Here is a 21,657-nt window from a genome sequence, read left to right as displayed (position 1 = left end):
GGTCTTGTGTTGATGCCAAGCTCGCCCTAGTGCCTGTCTTTGGGGATGTGGTGACATGGGCCAACTGGGCGACATCCCCAAAGACAGGCTTCATTGAGAAGGCCGATATTTCAGGTCATGTACACTTAGCCTGAGTTTAGTTGCTTGTTGTTCTCAGTATCCATCTTCCAGGTGAAATTAAGGCCCATCTGCCCTGTCTGATTGGCATTAACAATCTCGAGAGAACTGGCAAAGGAACAATGGGGGCTGACCAGGAGAGATGGCTTTGAATGCTGTGATCTGGAAGGCACTGCTTGATGATGCAGTGGAAGCAGATTCAACAGGAACTTTCCAAAGGGAATCGGATAAAGACCTGAAGCAGGGAAAAATCATTCCCTGGCCATGGGGCCGAGAGCAGGAGGATGAGGACCCACCGGTCAAAGAGCCAGTGCAAACACAAAGGTTGAATGCTTCATGAATAATCTGATGGAACTCATACAGAGGATGTGTAATGGTTCATTGTGCTTAAAACAGAGGATTAGCAGGGAGCCTTTCGTAAATGTTGTCCTCGAGGTGCTTTTTCTTGCTGTAACAAATGGAACCGTAGTCCAGTGCCAGAGTAATGGTGCCAGGGTAACAGTGCCAGGGTAACATTGCTAGGATAACGGGGTCAGGATAATGGTGTCAGGGTAACATTGCTAGGATAACAGTGCCAGGGTAACAGTGACAGGGTCACATTGTTGGGGTAACGGTGCCATGGTAACGGTGCCAGGGTAACATTGCTACGGTAACGGTGCCAGGTAACGGTGCCAGGGTAACAGTGCCAGGGTAATGGTGCTAGGGTAACAGTGTCAGGGTAACATTGCTGGGGTAATGGAGCCAGGGTAATAGTGCCAGAGTAGTAGTGTCAGGATAACAGTGCCAGAGTAAGTACCAGGGTAATGGTGCCAGGGCAATGGTGCCAGGGTAACGGTGTCAGGATAACAGTTCCAGGGTAATAGTGGTGGGGTAACAGTGCCAGGATAACAGTGCCAGGGTAATGTTGCCAGGGTAATGTTGCCAGGGTAACTGTGCCAGGGTAATGGTGCCAGGGTAACTGTGCCAGGGTAACAGTACCAGGGTAACAATGCCAAGGTAACATTGCCAGGGTAACTGTGCTGGGGTGACAGTGCCAGTGTAACGATGTCAGAATCAGTGCCAGGGTAATGGTGCCAAGAACTGTGGCAGGGTAACAGTGAAAAAGAACAAAGAACAAAAAACTACAGCACTGAAACAGGCCCTTCGGCCCTCCAAGCCTATACTGGCCATGCTGCTCTGGCACCATTATTCTGGTACCGTTACCCTGGCACTGTTACCCTGGCACCATTGCCCTGGCAGCGTTAGCATCTCTCCATTCCCATCCAAAAAGAACAAAGAAAATTACAGTGTCAGGGTAACAGTGCCAATGGTGACCATAGATCCTTTGAGAGGGAGAGCTGGCTGGTGGTGATTTTATTAAAGTTCATTTATTTATCACAAGATGGCTTCCATTCGCACTGCAATGAAGTTACTGTGAAAATCCCCTAGTCGCTACACTCAGGTGCCTGTTCGGGTACACTGAGGGACAATTTAGTACAGCCAATATATGGTTTAACCCGAGGATCACCACACCTCAGGCAAGGCCTTCATGAATAATTTCAGCTGGTATGGGAATTGAACCCATACCGTTAGTGTCATTCTGTATCAGGAGCCAGCTGTCCAGCTAACTGAGCTAAACCGACCTCACGAAAGATGTTAAACTGAGACTCCACCTGCCCTCTCATGTGAATCTAACAGATCTTATGCTGTTTCAAACAAGAGTGGAAAATATTGGTCCTTCAATCAACATCAAAAACAGACCATATAGTGTCACATTACTGTTTGTGGGAACTTGCTTTGTACAAATTGGCTTTTTCATTTGATTTATTATTGTCACAAATATTAGTATACAGTGAAAAGTAATGTTTCTCGCACGCTATCCAGTCAAAGCACACTGTTCGTAGAGAAGGAAAGGAGACGGTGCAGGATGTAGTGTTACTGTCATAGATAGGGGTAGAGAAAGATCAACTTAGTGCGAGGTAGGTCCATTCAAAAGTCTGACATCTGCAGGAAAGAAGCTATTCTTGAGTCAGTTGGTCTGTGACCTCAAACTTGGTATATTTGTCCCGATGTAAGAAGGTGAAAGAGAGAATGTCTGGGGTGTGTGGGGTCCTTAATTATGCTGGCTGCTTTGCTGAGGCAGTGGGAAATATAGACAGAGTCAATGGATGGGAGGCTGATTTACATGATAGATTGGGCAACATTCACGACCTTTTGTAGTTCCTTGCAGTCTTGGGTAGAGCAGAAGCCATACCAAGCTGTGATATAACCAGAAAGAATGCTTTCTGTGGTGCATCTGTAAAAGCTGGTGAGTGTCATAGCTGACATGCTGCTGTATTTCCCACATTAATACAGTGGACAACACTTCAGAAGGTACTTCATTGGCTGTAAAGTGAGTTGGGACGTCCAGAGGTTATGAAAGGTGCCATATAAATGCAAATTCATTCTTCAGATGTGAGAAATACCCTGGGAAAAGGGTTAATCCCACTGACTTCAATCAATAGCCAGTAAAACTGTACTGGAGTTTTTCTTCTGGCCAATCTCTTCCAGATGTCTGTCGTGCTGGGTCACATGCTGTGCTTTTATTTGCCAGTTTTATGAGATTATTACTAAATAATGCATCCTGCTTACAACATGTCGAATAAAATTGCAAATTGAGATCAAAGGAAAAAAGTGACAAATTGAGGAAATTTTTTTAAAAATCAATAATTTATTTGTCCAATTAGTCTGTTCATGTGACTGAATGATATTGAGATATTGGCAGCCCTCTGGTACCTTGTGACTAGGAGCTCGCGGGTGGGTAGGTAAAGCAGCAGTTTCCATTAGCGTCTTGGTGGGTGCAAAGAACAAAGAGCTGTACAGTACAGGAACAGGCCCTTCAGCCCTTCAAGCCTGTGCCGATCATGATGTCTGCCTGAACTAAAACCGTATGCACTTACAGAGTCCGTATCCTTCTATTCCCGTCCTATTCATGTATTCGTCTAGGTGCCCCTCAAATGCCGCTATCGTACTCACCCCCGCCAACTTCCTGGGCAGCGCTTCCTGACATTCATCACCTTCTGTGTAAAAAACTTGCCTCATACATCTCCTCTAAACTTTTCCCCACACACCTTAAACCTATGTTCCCTGATACTTTCCTATCTGAGGAAAGAGCATCTGACATTCCACTCTGTCCATGCCACTCAGAATCTTGTAAACCTCTATCAGGTCACCCCTCAACCTTCGTCGTTCCAGTGAGAACAAACCGAGTTCCTCCCCTCATACCTAATACCCTCCAGACCGGGCAACATTCTGGTAAACCTTGTCTATACCTTCTCCAAAACATCCACATCCTTCTGGTAATGTACTCTGGCCTCTGAATTAGAAGGACATAGGTTCATATCTCAGGCCAGAATCTAGAAAAAGTCTAGGCTGGATTGTGAAGCCCTCGTTGGTGGCTGGGATTCTCCGGTGACACTGAGAGGGAATGGAGTTTTGGCTGGAACGCCAAATTTCCCATTCCCGCTTGCAGTGGGCAGGCCACTACCTTTCAGAGGAGAGATTAAAACTAAGGGTGGGATTGAAGGAGTTCAGAGAATCTCTCCAAGGCCTCCCTCCTCACTCTCTCCACCAACTCCTGTTTCCCCGCAACTCTCCTTGACATCTGCGCTCCTCTAATTCTGGCCTCTTGAACATCCCCAATTTTAGTCGTTGTTGACCTAGGCCCCAATCTGTGGAACTCCCTTCCTGAATCACTCTCATTTTTTCCCCTTGCTTTCCCCCCTTAAGATATTCCATAGAACCTATCTCTTTGACCAAGCTTTCAGGCAAGTGACCAGATATCTCCTCACATAGCTTGGCATACTTAAGACTAAGGAAATTTGGCATGTGAACAATGAATCTCTCCAACTTTTACAGATGCACCATAGGAAGCATTCTTTCTGGTTGTATCACAGCTGGGTATGGCTCCTGCTCTGACCAAGACCGCAAGGAACTACAAAGGGTAGTTGAAACCCAATCTATCACACAAACCAGTCTTCCATTCATTGACTCCGTCTGCACATTCTGCTGCCTCAGAAAAGCATAATTAAGGACCCCATGCACCCCAGACATTTTCTCTTTCACCTTCTTTTGTCAGAAAAAGATACAAAAGTCTGAGGTTACATACCAACGGACTCAAGATCAGCTTCTTCCCTGCTGCTGTCAGACTTTCAAATGGACCTACTGTATATTAAATTGATTTTTTTTGCACCCTAGCTATGACTGTAACATTACATTCTGCACTCTCTCCTTTCCTTCTCTATGAACAGTATGCTTTGTCTGTATAGCACGCAAGAAACGATACTTTTCATTGTATACTAATAGAGGTGACAATAATAAATCAAATCAAGTCAATGCCCCTATGAAACACCTTGGGGTTTCTCATTATATTAAAGGTGCCATATAAGTATAAATATGAGCTGCCTAAGTATTTATTTGTGACACCAGAGATGAGACATACAGTAATTCTACAAATATAATGAAACGTTAACTCTGTGGACAGAGATTTGGATTGTTGGAGATTCCCTGAACATGGTGGCACAGCAGGTTGCACTGCTGCCTCACACCTCCAGGGACTGGAGTTTGATTCCCAGCTTGGGCCACTGTGTAGACGCTGCACATTCTCCCCGTGTCTGTGTGGATTTCCTCCGGGTGCTCCAGTTCTTTCCCATAATCTAAAGATGTGCAGGTCAGATGGATTGGCCATGCTAAATTTCCCCTTAGAGTTCCAAGATGACAAGATTAGATGGGATAGCTATGGGAAATGTGTGAGGATATGGGGATAAGGTGAGGAAGAGGGCCTGGATAAGACATTCTGCCAGAGTCAATGCAAACTTGATGGGCTGAATGGCCTCCTTCTGGGATTCTATTAATGTTCGCGGAGTTTGTGAGATGACTGGATATTGCCGAAACTTCAGACAAAACAAGACTCACGAAGCCAGTGTTTCAGTTTAAAGACGTAACTTTTATTTGGCCAATGAGTTGCAGGGAGAGATTATCACAGAGTCTTAGGCCTCTCAAGATGAAGAGCAGCCTGTCCTGTCCAAAAAAACCCAGGCGTATAGAGTTCAAGATAGATCAATTATACATTTCACTTAGCAAATTTTCCCGTCTTACATTTGCTTTGAATCAATCATCTTCAATATACATAAATCAACAATAATACTTGTCATATCAATAATACCAGCCAATCACATCTTACCCTTTGGCACAATGGCATTTCATTAGTCCTTAGAATCCAGATGCTTCCTCCCTTTTTGGCTTACTCAACCTCCGGTACCATGTAGCAACCAGATGCCTGGCAGCTAAGTTCAAAGTTAACATTCCCACAAGTTCCAGATCATTGCCAAGCCAGGTTAGCATATGATTCCAGGCCTGGGCATGAATCCACCTTATCCGGACAGTGAATGGTCCTATTCATGAAGTTGCTCTGAGTGTTCTACCATTGGAAACTCTGCTGATAAAAACTTACATTTTTCAGAGTTTTATTATTCTCTTATGATGTGGCTTTGTCCAAATGTCCTTTACCATTGGGGTTTGCAGCAATTTGTCTTTGGCTGAAGTGAACAATGATTCTTAAAAATACACTAATACATTCAAAATATCAGCATATGTTTCAAATCATTATCAATGTTTATATTTCTTACTGTATTACACATGTGTGTAAACTGCTCCCTTGTTAGTTTCTAATTCTGATTTAAAATCATTTATCTTAATGCTGGTTGTTCTGTTAAATGTGTCTTAAATATCACCAAAAGAGAAAATGCTGGGAAATCTCAGCAGGTCTGGCACCATCTGTAAGGAGAGAAAAGAACTCTTTTCCTGTTTCTTGCACAAACTTCAATAACTCACCAACACCACTGCTTATCCCAGGCCCTCCACCAGTCCCAATCCCTCAAATGCCATCTCCTCTAGCCCCAGCTCTTGCTGTGTCTTCACCATACCCTCCGACCTTCCTCTCTGGGACTGAGTGTGCTGTTCTCAACAAAGGACTCAGCTTCGTACCCTTACCTCCTCACCTCAATGAATTCTGGGCTCGAAATGATGTTGAATTCTTTTTCCGTCGCCTTTGTCTCCACGCCCGCATCTTTGGGCAAGATTCCTCCTCTCGTTCCACAGATCCTTCCTCATGCCTTCAACATTCTGCCTCGAATTGGACATCCCCATCGGGACAATTACCCGCCCTCGATCTTTTCATTGGGAACTGTTGACGGGACATTGGCCAAATCAAATTTTCTGCCCCCCTCACCCATTCCAACCTCTGTCTCCTTCCGAACTTTCTGCCCTTCACGCCCTCAGGTCCAACCCTGACACTGTCATCAAACCTGCTGACAAAGGGGGTGCTGCTGTTGTCATCTGGCGTACTGACCTCTACCTCGCAAAGGCTGAGCACCAACTCTCAGATACTTCCTCCTACCTCCCTCTGGACCATGACCACACCACTGAACATCAGGCCATTATCTCCAACACCGTCACTGACCTCATTTCCTTTGAATGTCATCCCCCCACCACACAGCTTCCAACCTCCCATGCCTGAACAGCCTGCTTCTACCTACTTCCCAACAAAAAAGGCTCTTTCCTCTCCTTACAGATGCTGCCAGACCTGCTGAGATTTTTCAGCATTTTCTCTTTTGGTTTCAGATTCCACAATAATTTGCTTTTATCCAATGTCTTAAATGTCAAATGATTTAAAATTTTCTCTAACCTACTGGGAATTTTTTCCCTTTCCTCAGCAATGAATAATTCCCCTCAGATCAATAATGTTTGCAAAATCCAGTAGGTTGGTGGCATTGTGAAGTTTTGGATGAAAATTATTAAATAAAAACTGAATTTGATCAATATAAATGTCTGAGGAATCACCAGTAATTATCAATAAAAACTGAAGACAAAGGGCATCACAGAATCATCCCTGTCTTATACGCCTGAAATTTAGTCACTTATTTTCGAATCATAAATGTAAAAGGAGGCCATTTGGCCCATCGAGTCTGCACTGACCACAATCTCATCCTGACCCTATCCCCATAACCCCATGTAGTTACCCTAGTTTGCCCTCCTCACACTAAGGGGCAATTAAGCATGGTCAATCCAACTAACCCACACATCTCTGGACTGTGGGAGGAAACTGGAGTACCCGGAGGGAAAAGTTATAAAGTTATTTATTAGCGTCACAAGTAGGCTTACATTAACGCTGCAATGAAGTTACTGTGAAAACCCCCTAGTGGCCATACTCCGGCACCTGTTCGGGTACACTGAGGGAGAATTTAGCATGGCCAATGCACCTAACCAGCACATCTTTCAGACTGTGGGAGGAAATTGGAGAATTCAGAGGAAACCCACACAGATACAGGGAAAACGTACAGACTCAGCACAGACAGTGACCCAAGGCAGGAATCGAACCCAGGTCCCTGGCGCTGTGAGGCAGCAATGCAAACCACTGTGCCACCATGTCACCCCCTGTGCCGGATGAGTGGATGATGAAGGAAGCTATTGGGCCCTTAGTAGCCGTCCATTGCTTTGAAAGATCTATTCAATTAGCCACAGTCTATGTCTCAGTTCTCATTGCAAACTCTTCTTTTCCACATTATTTATCCCACTTCCTTCAGAAGGTTATCACTGAATCAACTTCCAGCTGCCCTTCAGGCAGCGCCTTCCCGAGCGTGAAGAATACAATCTGAAATAAGGGGTGGAATTTTCTTGTCTCACCCGCTGTTAGAATGTAACCGGTGACAACTTTGTATTGAATGTAATGTGACCAATGGGAATGAAGTGTAAGGGTCAGCTGATCGAGTAAACTATGGAACCAGTTACAGAATGGTGTAATAGTCAGCTGACCAGCTGATTCACTATAAATAAAGAACTATGTAAAATTGTGGAGAGCTTGGATTGGATCAGGGTGAGGCCCCAAGTTTGGAGTAATGATATTTCGTTATTAAACCCTGTTTTTGATATATACGTTGGAGTAAGTTTTGCTGTATTTTCATTAGCTGCATTTTGAAGGGTTTTGGAGAGGGACTTCTGTGTCTGAAGACTTATTACAATCTCATATGGCAATGAACGTTCCCCTCTACACCAATAGGTTTGTCCAAGATTAGGGTTCCAACAATTTCTGAATCCCTTTTCTTTTGGATTAGGAAAATGGAGGGTTTATTCTCTGATTGCTGGTTGAGGGCTGAATTTAAATCAAGCAGTGTGAGATGAAGATGGATGTATTTCTTCCTTTCTTTCTGATAATGAGCTTCCCGTTTGTGTCTGAGAGTCTATCACACAAGGCCACATTGCCTGGCAGTCCCACACAGCTGGGAGCCTCATATAATGGCCCACTTTATTAGAGTCAGTCTTAAGTTTCAGTATTATTGACATTTGCATTTCTTTGAAGCCATTTGTCTTCCCAGTGCCTCAAATTTAAATTTGTCATCCTCATGACTCCGAGTTCTGCCCCTGCCCCTCCAATTCCGGCCTCTGGTGCAACCTTCAGCCATGATGTGGGTATGCCGGCGTTGGACTGGCGTAAACACAGTAAAAAGTCTGACAACACCAGGTTTTAGTCCAACCTATTTATTTGATAATATACTCGCAAGCTTTCGAGGGGTTACCCTCTTCGTCAGGTGAATGGAGACTCTCCATTCACCTGACGAAGAGGGTAACCCCTCGAAAGCTTGCGAGTATATTATCAAATAAATAGGTTGGACTAAAACCTGGTGTTGTCAGACTTTTTACTGCAACCTTCAGCTGCCAGAGCTCTCGACTCCCACCCCAGAAATTCATACCCAAAATCAATGGAAATTTCCATGTTGGACCCTTGCCCATTCCGATCCTGTGGGAGGGTGTGAGGTGGTAGAGTTCTGGCCTATCTCTCTTTTCTTCTTGAAGACACCTTCCTTTAACGCTACCTCTTTGTCCATGTTTTTTGGCCACTTGCCCTGCTTTCTCTGTATATGGCCTGGTGCCAAACCTCTGTTTGCCAGCACTCCTGAGAAGCACCTTGGCACTTTGCAAATGCAAGTTGTTGGCATCTCAGCCCCAACAAGGAAAGTCTGGGAATGGCAAGGCACAGTGAAGAAGTGTCAAAATGGAACCAAGATTTAAGAGCGGCATGGTGGTTAGCACTGCTGCCTCACAGCACCAGGGACCCAGGTTCAATTCCAGTCTCAGCTAACTGTCTGTGTGGAGTTTGCACATTCTCCCCATGTTTGCATGGGTTTCCTCTGGGTGCCCTGAATTCCTCCCACCCTCCAAAGATGTCAGATTAGGTGAATTGGCCATGCTAAATTGCTCCTTATGTCCCAAGGTGTATAGGTTAGATGGATTGGCCCTGGTAGGTGTGTGGGGTTAAAAGAATAGGGCAGAGTAGAGGGCTTGAATTACACCATCAGTGAGAGTCGGTGCAGACCCAATGGGTTTTTGCACTGTAGGGATTCTATGATCTATGATGATTGAAGCATTGGCCGTTCTCAATGTGAAGCAGCTCAGTTAGAATGAGCATGCAATTGGAAAACAAGGTAGAAGGATGTGCCAATAGGGTGAGACGGTGGGAGAAGGCTAGTGTAGGGCCAAAACATCAATGAGTGGTAAAAACTGGACAGCATGGATAATTTGGGTCGAAGGGCCTGTTTCCATGCTGTAAACCTCTGTTTGGACTCATGGGGCCAAAGGTGCATCTGTGCTGGAAATTCAATGATTCTAACTTAAAAAGAATTTTCCTGTTTGTAAATATGGAGGGTTAGGCTGCAGATATCACTGAACATTGGAACACACTCAAGGGTTACACAGCCTCTTCCCACTCCAATGTTCCTATATAAAGAGCAGCAGCATACAGAACTGGAGCGGCACGGTGGCACAGTGCTTAGCACTGATACTTCACAACACCAGGGAACTGCGTTTGATTCCTGGCTTGGGTCACTGTCTGTGTGGAGTTTGCATGGGTTTCCTCCGGGTGCTCCGGTTTCCTTCCACATTCTGAAAGACATGCTGGTTAGGCACATTGACCCGAACAGGTGCTAGAGTGTGGTGACTGGGGGAGTTTCACAGTAACTTCAATGCAGTATTAATATAAACCTTACTTGCGACTAATAAGTAAATTTTAACTTAAACAATGGACGCAGGGCAAAGTTTCACACTGGTTAGGGGGCAGTGAATTTTATGGATGAGCTAGGAAATTCTGTGCAGGTCCAATGAAATTAATCCAGGGAAAATCCAGAGGGAAACATGTATGTGGGTGATTTCTCAAGGGAGGATTTCCCCTCTATATCTTTATGTGGATACGATAAACATGTTATCATTGTCAAACTGTCAGCCTGTTCCCACCAGCTTCAAGCCTGTTTTCAGTTCCCGATTTGTCCCTGAGCCAATTCCCAGTTACCCAATCTGTCATATTAACCCATTCCTCTCCACACATGCAGAACTACAGTAAAGGCTACTTGTAGCAACTTGTCCCCGACTGTCCCTCTGCATGACCCAATCAAACAGCTGTCACTGATTCGTCCCACTTCTTGAATCTGGAAATCTATCTACTCCATCTTCCCTTTCAGAACAACTAATCCTTTGCACAAAATCAACCAAAACAACAGAAAGAAACTTATATCTTGGGCATGCATTCACACTCAACTGTAGGCTTTCATTCTGATCCTTACCAAGCAATACAAAGATTTAATAATGGGCCACATATACTTCCGCCCTGGAAGCCATGTATTTATAATTCTATCAATGGTTTTGTTCAAATAAATACATTCACGCTGAGATATCACTTGGCAATCATTGTATAGCACAGAACTCACCATAATTAATGCGTACACATAGAACTCACCATAATTAATGCGTACACATAGAACACACCATAATTAATGCGTGCACGTAGAACTCACCATAATTAATGCGTACACATAGAACTCACCATAATTAATGTATACACACTGAACTCACCATCATTAATGCGTACACACTGAACTCACCATCGTTAATGCGTACACATAGAACTCACCATAATTAATGTATACACATAGAACTCACCATAATTAATGCGTACACATAGAATTCACCATAATTAATGTATACACACTGAACTCACCATCATTAATGCGTACACATAGAACTCACCATAATTAATGCGTACACATAGAACTCACCATAATTCATGCGTACACATAGAACTCACCATCATTAATGCATACACATAGAACTCACCATAATTAATGCAGACACATAGAACTCACCATAATTAATGTATACACACTGAACTCACCATCATTAATGCGTACACATAGAACTCACCATAATTAATGCGTACACATAGAACTCACCATAATTAATGTATACACACTGAACTCACCATCATTAATGCGTACACATAGAACTCACCATAATTAATGCGTACACATAGAACTCACCATAATTAATGTATACACACTGAACTCACCATCATTAATGCATACACATAGAACTCACCATAATTAATGTGTACACACTGAACTCACCATCATTAATGCATACACATAGAACTCACCATAATTAATGTATACACACTGAACTCACCATCATTAATGCGTACACATAGAACTCACCATAATTAATGTGTACACATAGAACTCACCATAATTAATGTATACACACTGAACTCACCATCATTAATGCGTACACATAGAACTCACCATAATTAATGCGTACACATAGAACTCACCATAATTAATGTATACACACTGAACTCACCATCATTAATGCGTACACATAGAACTCACCATAATTAATGCGTACACATAGAACTCACCATTGTTAATGCGTACACATAGAACTCACCATCATTAATGCATACACATAGAACTCACCATAATTAATGCAGACACATAGAACTCACCATAATTAATGTATACACACTGAACTCACCATCGTTAACATATACAGACTGAACCCACTGTTGTTAATATATACGCACTGAACTCACCATCGTTAATGTATACATATTGAACTCACTGTTATTAATGTATACGTGCTGAACTCACCATCGTTGATGTACACACACTGAACTCACTGTTATTAATCATATGCACTGAACTCACCATCGTTAATATATACACATTGAACTCACCATCTTTAATGTATACACACTGAGCTCACCATCGTTAATATATACAGACTGAACTCACTGTTGTTAATATATACGCACTGAACTCACCATCGTTAATGTAGACACATTGAACTCACTGTTATTAATGTATACGCGCTGAACTCACCATCGTTGATGTACACACACTGAACTCACTGTTATTAATTATATGCACTGAACTCATCATTGTTAACGTACACACATTGAACTCACCATCTTTAATGTATACACACTGAACTCACTGTTATTAATGTATACACATTGAACTCACCATCGTTAATGTATACACACTGAACTCACTGTTATTAATTATATGCACTGAACTCACCATCGTTAATGTATACACATTGAACTTACTGTTGTTAATGTGTACACACTGAGCTCACTATCGTTAATGTATATACATTGAACTCACCATTGTTAATGTGTACACACTGAGCTCACTATTGTTAATGTATATACATTGGACTCACCATTGTTAATGTGTACACACTGAACTCAAGCTGAAGGCTGAACGTGAATGTGGTATTACCGCTGACATCTCTCTCTGGAAATTTGAAACTTCCAAGTACTACATCACCATCATTGATGCCCCTGGACACCGGGACTAGAATATGATTACTGGAACATCACAGGCTGACTGTGCTGTGCTGATTGTTGCTGCTGGTGTAGGTGAGTTTGAAGCTGGTATATCAAAGAATGGACAAACGAGAGAGCATGCTCTGCTGGCCTACACTCTGGGTGTCAAGCAACTCATTATTGGTACCAACAAGTTGGACTCTGCTGAGCCACCGTACAGCTCAAAACGATATGAAGAATTCACAAAGGAAGTCACGACGTATATCAAGAAGGTAGGCTACAATCCAGCCACTCTGTTCTCATCTCTGGTTGGAACGGTGACAATATGCTAGAACCAGTGCAAATATGTCCTGGTTCAAAGGTTGGGAAATTACTAGGAAAGAAGGTAAGGCCACAGGACACACTCTGCTGGCGGCCCTGGGCAGCATTCTATCTCCAGAGTGCCCTATAAGCAAGCCACTTCGTCTTCCCTTGCAGGATGCCTACAAGATTGGTGGTATTGGTACAGTACCAGTGGGTCGTGTTGAGACTGGTATAATGAAAGCTGGTATGGTGGTGCAATTTGCTTCTGCTAATATTATCACTGAAGTGAAATCTGTGGAAATGCATCACGAGGCCCCTCAGGAAGCCCTTCCTGGCGACAACGTTCTTCAATGTGAAGAACGTTTCTGTTAAAGATATCCGTCGGGGTAATGTTACTGGTGACAGTAAGGTAGATCCACCAACGGAAGCTTCATCCTTTGTTGCACAGGTTATCATCTTGAAGCACCCTGGACAAATTGCTCCTGGCTATTCCCCAGTGCTTGATTGCCATACTGCTCACATTGCCTGCAAGTTTAGTGAACTGAAGGAGAAGATTGATCCTCGTTCTGGCAAGAAGTTGGAAGATTGTCCAAAATTTGTGAAATCCGGAGGCGCGGCCATCGTAGATATGACCCCATCCAAGCCCATGTGTGTGGAGAGCTTCTCTATACCCACCTTTTGGCTGTTTTGCTGTCCGTGACATGAGACAAACTGTTGCTGTTGGTGTGATCAAGGGTGTTACTAAGAAGGAATCTGCTGTCAAAACAGCCAGGGCTGTAAGGAAAAAATAAAGAAGTGAATATCATCACCAGCCACTCTGATTCAGCGAGCCCAGTTCAGACTGACACCACCACAACGCTTGTCTGTTACCAGCCAAATATGTGTACTGATGAGGGACTGGATATTGATTAAAATGCATCGAAAGAAGTTCAGAAGGAAAGGATGAGGAATCAATATATTTGTAAATGTCCTTTAGGTGATAAACTGTTTTGGCTGTGCTAATGAATATACAAAACTTGTTGACTAAAAAAAGTGTACACACTGAACTCACCATCGTGGCCTGGCTCAAGGGGCTTTAGATATAATTGGGGGCATAAGACAGATACCCTGAGAGGGTCAATTCCCCGAGGTGGAAAAGGTCATGGTAATATTGGAGGAGAATGGTATCCCTGGAAATCAGAGGCTGCATATCGAGAGCTGGGTTTCGTTGCTGCTTGGAGTTGTCCCAATTCAGAGGCAGGAACTTGACTGCTGGGTGGCACACTGTGAGTTGCAGGGAAGATGGGCATGGATTTATTAGCAACACATTGAATGGTTCTGGTGAAGAAAGGGAGGTTTGAGAGGGTGGAGGTTTATTGTTTTAATAGACAGAGGGGCAAGTGGGGTTCTGTTGAGGAGGAAGAGATGTTGATGGCAGTTTTAAAGCAAGGTTATTGACAATACTCACTAGCAGAGAAGCCAAGGAGGGAGGTTGTTCAATAGTTCATTGTGTAATGGGTTCAATTGGATAATGGGCTCAGGGGATGAGCGGACGTATCTCACGGATGGGTGGAGTTGGTGGAGGGGATGGGGGCAGGGAGGACAGAGAAATTTGGGAAAGATGAATGTTTAAGAGAGGACAATGGATATTCGAGAGGGAGGTTTGGTTTGCGCTGCGTGACATTGCACTACAACCTAAGCATTTCCCTTATACATAAATGTTATTGAATAAGACAACATGTGCTGAAAGTTGGTAAAACTGCTGACAGGGATTGCTCTCCATTTGGGACAATATTATGCGGTCACTTCCAAAACAATCAGATTGACACCTCTGATTGCTTGCTTGTTTTTTTATATATTGACTCGTGGGACATGGGCATTGCTGGCTGGCTAGCATTTATTGCCCATCCCTAACTGCCCTTGAATGGAAGGCCATTTTAGAGGGCAATTGAGAGTCAACCACATTGCTGAGGCTCTGGAGTCACATGTAGGCCAGAACGGGTAAGGATGGCAGATTTCCTTCCTTAAAGGACATTAGGTTTTCCTGACAATGGTCATCAGTAGATTTTAATTCCAGATTTTTTTTAATTGAATAAAAATTCCACCACCTGCTGTGGCAGGATTCGAACCCAGGTCCCCAGAGCATTAACTGAGTTTCTGGATGAATAGTTTAGCAATAATACCACTAGGCCATCACCTCTGACTTCAGTGCAACCCGTACAGCAACACTGATTGGCTCAGACCTAGATGATTACAAGGTCAACCATCAAATCTCACTAAATTAGCTGGGCTGGTTGGGGGCCGGGGGGTAGATGTGATAAGCGGCCTGTCTTTCTCCACTTTGAGGAGCTGTTGTGGGAGGGTGGGTGGTGGGGGTTGTTGTTGTCATGGGCGTAGAGGAGCGAAAAGATCAGCTAGCCTTTTCTGTTCCTTCTCATTATCCAACGTTCCCTCCTGGGAAATGGATGGGTGTGGGGTGTAAGGTCTCAGCCCAAGCTCCGTGATGGAATATTCTGGATGCAGACTTGCCTCACACATGAGGAATGACCATACCCCAGCCTGAGTCAATGTTTTCAAAAGGCGGGGTGAAAACAGAAGCAAATGTGGTAATGGTGAAATATTTTGACATATTGGACAAATTGACGCATTCTGGATTTTGCTCAACGGAATTTTCAGGTTGGGAAAACATTAATTAGTGTCTCAAAGTTGTCTCTAGCTGTTTACGATCTCTTATTAACCCCTCCAAATGTCATCTAATTCATTATGTGCATTTCATTATAAGTTGTCTGCATGGGTTTCCTCCGGGTGCTCCCATTTCCTCCCACAATCCAAAGATATGTAGGTTAGGTGGATTGGCCATGCTAACTTGTCCTTTAGTCTCCCAAGATGTGTCGGTTAGATGGATTGGCCATACTAAATTGCCTCTTAATGTCCAAAGATGAATAGGTTAGGTGGATTGGCCATGCTAAATTGCCTCTTAATGTCCAAAGATGTGTAGGTTAGGTGGATTAGCCACGCTAAATTGCCCCTTAGTGTCCAAAGCTGAGCAGGTTAGGTGGATTGGCCCTGTTAAAGTGCCCCTTAGTGTCCAAAGATGGTGTAGGTTAGGTGGATTAACCATGCTAAAACATCCCTTAATGTCCAAAGATGTGTAGGTTAGGTGGATTGGCCAGGGTAAATTGCCCCTTAATGTCCAAAGATGTGCAGGTTACATGGATTGCCCATGCTAAATTGCCCCATAGTGTCCAAAGGTGTGTAGGTTTGGTGGATTAGCCATGCTAAATTGCCCCTTACTGTCCAAAGATGTGTAGGTTAGATAGATTGGCCATGCTAAATTGTCCCTCATCATCCAAAGATGTGTAGGTTAGGTACATTGGTAATGGTAAATTGTCCCTTGATGTCCCGAGATGTGTAAGTTAAAGGGAATTGGTAATGGTAAATTGTCCCTCAGTGTGCAAAGATGTGTAGGTTAGGGGGATTAGTGGGGTGAACATTGTGGGGTTCTGGGGATAGGGCCTGAATAAGATGCTTTGTCAGAGAATCGGCGCAGACTCGATAGACCGAATGGCCTCCTTCTGTGCTGTAGCGATTCTACGATTCTATTCCTTCCTTCCATACAATTATCTAACGATACATCAGAGGCAGTTTGCAGATAAAAACAGAGGGAGTTTAAAATGGGAAACATTTTACCATGCGTAGTAGTTGAGGAGACTATTTCATTCAAGCAGAAGTTGGATAAACACATGAGGGAGGGAGGATTGAATAAAGAGTGATATGTAAAGGGGCTGGGGAGATTCATGGTGAGTATTTATACTAGCACATACCAGTTGGGCTGAATAGCCTGTTTCTGTGCTGTAAATTCAGTGTAAATTGTACACAATATATAATGTAAAGTGAGTATGAGGAAAACTGATACTTATCCTGTAAATATGGGTTACATTCTGCTGGTTTTCAATCAATGGAGAGACTGGGGAAGCTGGGATTGTTCTCTTTAAGAAGTCTCACAACACCAGGTTAAAGTCCAATAGGTTTATTTGGTAGTAAACGCTTTCGGAACCCTGTTCCTGCATCAGGTAAGTGGAGAGTTCTGCTCACAAACAGGACATATAAAGGCACACACAGTTTACAGAATACTGATTAGAATGTGAGTCTTTATAGCTAATCTGTGTGTGCCTTTATTTGCCCTGTTTGTGATCAGAACTCTCCACTCACCTGACGAAGGAACAGCGTTCTGAAAGCTAGTGGCGTTTACTACCAAATAAACCTGTTGGACTTTAACCTGGTGTGAGACTTCTTACTGTGTTTACCCAAGTCCAAGGCCGGCATCTCCACATCATTGTTCTCTTTAACACAGAGATTTAACAAAAATGTTCAAAAATCATACAGAATTTTGATCCAGTAAATAAAGAGAAATTGTTTCCACTGGCAGTAACCAAAGTGACAAGATTGGAGATCATTGGCCAAGCTTCCAGAGGGAAGAGGTGAGGAGAATCTTTTGTTCACACAGCGAGTTGTTGTGATCTGGAAGGCACTGCCTGAGAGGTCAGAGGAAGCAGATTCATCTGGAACTTTCAAAAGGGAATTGGATTAATGTAGCACTGTGCTCATTCAGTAATCCAGTTGAAGCTTTTAAATAGCAACAAGATTAAAAATATTTACCTCCTACAGTGTGGTGGCACAGCAGGTTAGCACCGCTGCCTCACAGCTTCAAGGACCAGGGTTCAATTCATAGTTCGAGTCACTGTCTGTGCGGAGTTTGCATGTTCTCCCCGTGTTTGGGTGGGTTTCCTCTGGGTGCCCCAGTTTCCTCGCACAGTCCGAATGATGTGCTAGTTAGGTGCATTGGCTATGCCAAATTCTCCCTCAGTGTACCTGAATGTGCACCAGAGTGTGGCGATTAGGGGCTTTTCACAGTAACTGCATTGCAGTGTTAACGTAAGTCTACTTGTCATACTAATAAATAAATTATAACTTTAAAAGCACAGACAGGAAATGCTGAGTTGGCCTTGGAAACCAGTTAGCCTTTATTTACAAAGTGTGGCCAAGGGGATTTCCAGTGAGATAATTTAGCCAACTACTTGAATAATCCTAGCTGTACAGTGGGCCTTAATTTATCCAGACATAAGGTTCAGAGGTCAAATGTTTCGGTAATCTCCTGCACCCCAGCAGCCCTCCTAAATCTCTGAACTCCTCCAATTCTGACCTCTGGCACTTTGGAAAGATGTGAGAGTATTGGAAAAGATTCACAACAACAGTTCCAGGGATGAGGAGATTGAGTTATGAGGATAGTTTGGCGAAGTTAGCCCTGTTTTCCTTGAAAGAGAAAATAAAGACACTTCACGGAGAAGATCCAGTTCCAATGGATCCTGGCTAAAGGCAGGACTCACGCAAAGGTGATGACGATGCAGTGGGATGAGGTTGGTATTTGGAGGTGTGTTCTGCTCAGCCGGTGGTGGCCAGTGGCTTCCAGGTAAACAGCCTCGGAGAAGGGCTTGTTGCAGACTGCATGGTCAGCAGGGGTCCTGCGGTGGATGTTTACAGTTTGGAATTAAAACAGAACATTGCTACGCTTCGGAGTTCTTAATTGTAAATAGAAATTCAAAGTGGTCACCTTCCTCCTCAATGATTTCATAAAGAGATGTATATCTGTTTATTTGGGGGAGTTTATAATGCCCTAGTCATTAGCCTGTGAAAGAGTCAATATTCATAATCATAACTTTTTCTGGATTGATCTTGTCTTGATCAGCCCTTGGATTAGGTTAGAGGGATAAACACATAAGAATGCAAATGACATCCATTTCCTTTTCTAGAGTTTAATTTTGAAATGGACTGTGACAGCCAGTGAGTAAACTGCCAGGGCATGTCTCTCATACAATCCATACAATGTCTTAGTGGTCACCTTACGATTATGGATGTCAGGTGACTTGCAGCAGTCATCTTTTTGTTCAGCAAAGTTCATTTGTAAATAAGAAAAAGAGAATAAAGTTTGATTTTCAGTCCCAAAGACATTCAGGTTAGGCCGTGCTAAATTTTCCCTCAGTGTATCTGAACAAGTGCCAGAGTGCAGTGACTAAGGGATTTTCACAGTATCTTCATTGCAGTGTTAATCTAAACCTATGAATAAACTTTATTTGCAAGATTCATGATTTTGCTCATGTCTCTGGGATGTGCACAGTCGGAGGTGTGGTCCCGTTTCTCTGGTTGAAATTATTATAAGATGTTTGAGAGAGACCAGTCCCACAGTGGAATGAAATTGGTTAATGTTGACCTCATTGGGAATGTGTAAAATCAGAGTTCCACTGATTTTGTATCCTGCAAATTAGGGTAAAATTTCCCTTAACGTTTCACTTGGCCAGCCCATTGCCTTATCATTCATTCATCCGTCATTTGTGGGAATAGAAATAAAATACTGCAGAAACTGGAGATCTGAAATAAAATAAAACAGAAAGTGTTGGAAATACTCAGCAAGTCTGCCAGCATCTGTGGAGAGAGAAACAGAGTTAACATTTTGAGTTCAATATGACTGTTCCTCAAAATTGGGGTGGCATGGTGGCTGGCACTTCTGCCTCACAGTGCCAAGGATCTGATTCAACTCCAGCTTCGGGTCACTGTCTGTGTGGAACCTGCATGTTTTCCCCAACTTTCATCGATTTGTTCATAGAATCCCTACAGTGCAGAAGGAAGTTATTCGGCCCATCAATCTGTACAGACCACAATCCCACCCAGACCCTATCACATAACCCCATGCATTTACCCTAGCTAATCCTCCTGACGTTAAAGGGTAATTTAGCATGGCCAATCAACCTAACCCGCTAATCTTTGGAGTGTGGGAGGAAATCAGAGCACGCAGAGAAAACCCACACTCCAAAGATTAGTGGGTTAGGTTGATTGCGTGCTATACAGGCAAAGCATACCGTTCATATAGAAGGAACGGAGAGAGTGCACAATGTAGTGTTACGATCATAGCTAGGGTGTAGAGAAAAATTAGCTTAATGCGAGGTCCATTCAAAAGTCTGATGGCAGCAGGGCAGAAGCACACAAGAAACAATACTTTTCACTGTATGTCAATGCATGTGAAATAATAACTCAAATCAAATCCAATCATTGCACTCTGAAAATTATTTGAGCTTAAATAAAGCTTTCCTTCTTGAATCTATATTGGACACTTTGTTGTTATCTCTTCAGCCACTCACAGCCTGGGTCCATTCGAAGCAAAATTTCAGCCTTCACTGGGAGAAATAATGTTAATATCTTTCAGGATTACCATCTGAAAAACTCCCTGAGAAAATTGGCAGCTTTGATTGTGGACTCAAACCATTTATACTGAGTTATACATAAATTGAGGTCTTGCGTCACCCAGTGAGTTACTCATTACTCCTCATGGAAAAAAGAGAAGAAACATTGGATTCATGAACAAAGCTCTGACACTTATCCTCATGAGATTGCCTTGTGAAATTCTGAAACCTCCTCTACTTACCTCATGCCTTGTTATGGTTGCAGCCAATCTACATTCCAGCACAATAAAGGCTCGTCTGCTATCACACTTCAAAAATTGGCCTGAGCCCCGGAATACTGTGCTTTTTCTTGGAACGTTTACCTGCTCCAGAATATCAATTTCAAGGAAATGTGATTTAGAGACAGATTGGAAAACATTTTAGGAAGTGGAGCTGTGTTTACTTTCAAGGGTGACATTCACCAGAAAGATTTAACTTTTTACATTTGATTCAAGGAGTGAAAGACAATGGACAGCCTTATTTGTCTTTTGGTCTGAAATCTTCAATAAAGGTGAAATCTTCAATAAAAAATAAACTTAAATTATATACAAATGCAATAAAGAGGTCACATTTGCTACAACTCTCAACAATTTTTACAGATGCACCATAGAAAGCATCCTATCTGGATGAATCACTGACCTCTGACCAAGACCACAAGAAACTACAAAGTCCAGACCGTCATGTAAATCAGCCTCCCATCCACTGACTCTGTCTTCCCTTCCCGCTGCCTCGAAACAGCAGCCAGCATAATCAAGGACCCCACGCACTCCAGACATTCTTTCTTCCACCTTATGTCGAGAAAAAGATACAACAGTCTGATGTCACGTACCAGCTGATTCAAGAGCATCTTCTTCCTTGCTGCCATCAGATTTTTGAATGGACTTACCTTGCATTAAGTTGATCTTTCTCTTCACCCTGGCTATGACTGTAACACTACATTCTGCAATCTCTCCTTTCCTTCTCTATGTATGGTGTGCTTTGTCTGTACAGCGTGAAAGAAACAATACTTTTCACTGTATGTTAATATGCGTGACAATAATAAATCAAGTCAAAATCAGGGTGATCAGGTGGGTAAATGTGTGGGGTTATGGGAATGGGACCCGGGTGAGATTGTTGTTGGAGTAAGATCGATGGGCCAAATGGTCTCCTTCGACACTGTAGATTCTATGAAAATTTATAGAGCGCCTTTCACAGCTTATAGATGACTCAAAAGTACTTTACACATAATTAAGTGGTTTTGGAAGTATAGCAATGTAAAAAGCACAGCTGTGCACAGCAAGATCCCACAAATAGAGCACTAAGAACCACAGA

General features: G+C 43.1%; 1 pseudogene; it reads left to right on the top strand.

Annotated features, from left to right (window-relative positions):
- The first annotated feature begins 259 nt into the window (after positions 1-259).
- LOC145346364 (elongation factor 1-alpha 1 pseudogene) lies at positions 260-13,884 on the top strand (annotated as a pseudogene).
- Positions 13,885-21,657: the final 7,773 nt, after the last annotated feature.

Source organism: Carcharhinus amblyrhynchos, chromosome 8, assembly GCF_965287045.1.
Source record: "Carcharhinus amblyrhynchos chromosome 8, sCarAmb.v2.hapA, whole genome shotgun sequence".
Taxonomy (NCBI): Eukaryota; Metazoa; Chordata; class Chondrichthyes; order Carcharhiniformes; family Carcharhinidae; genus Carcharhinus; species Carcharhinus amblyrhynchos.
Note: the sequence above shows the minus strand (reverse complement) of the source record. Positions and strands in the feature narration are given on the sequence as shown.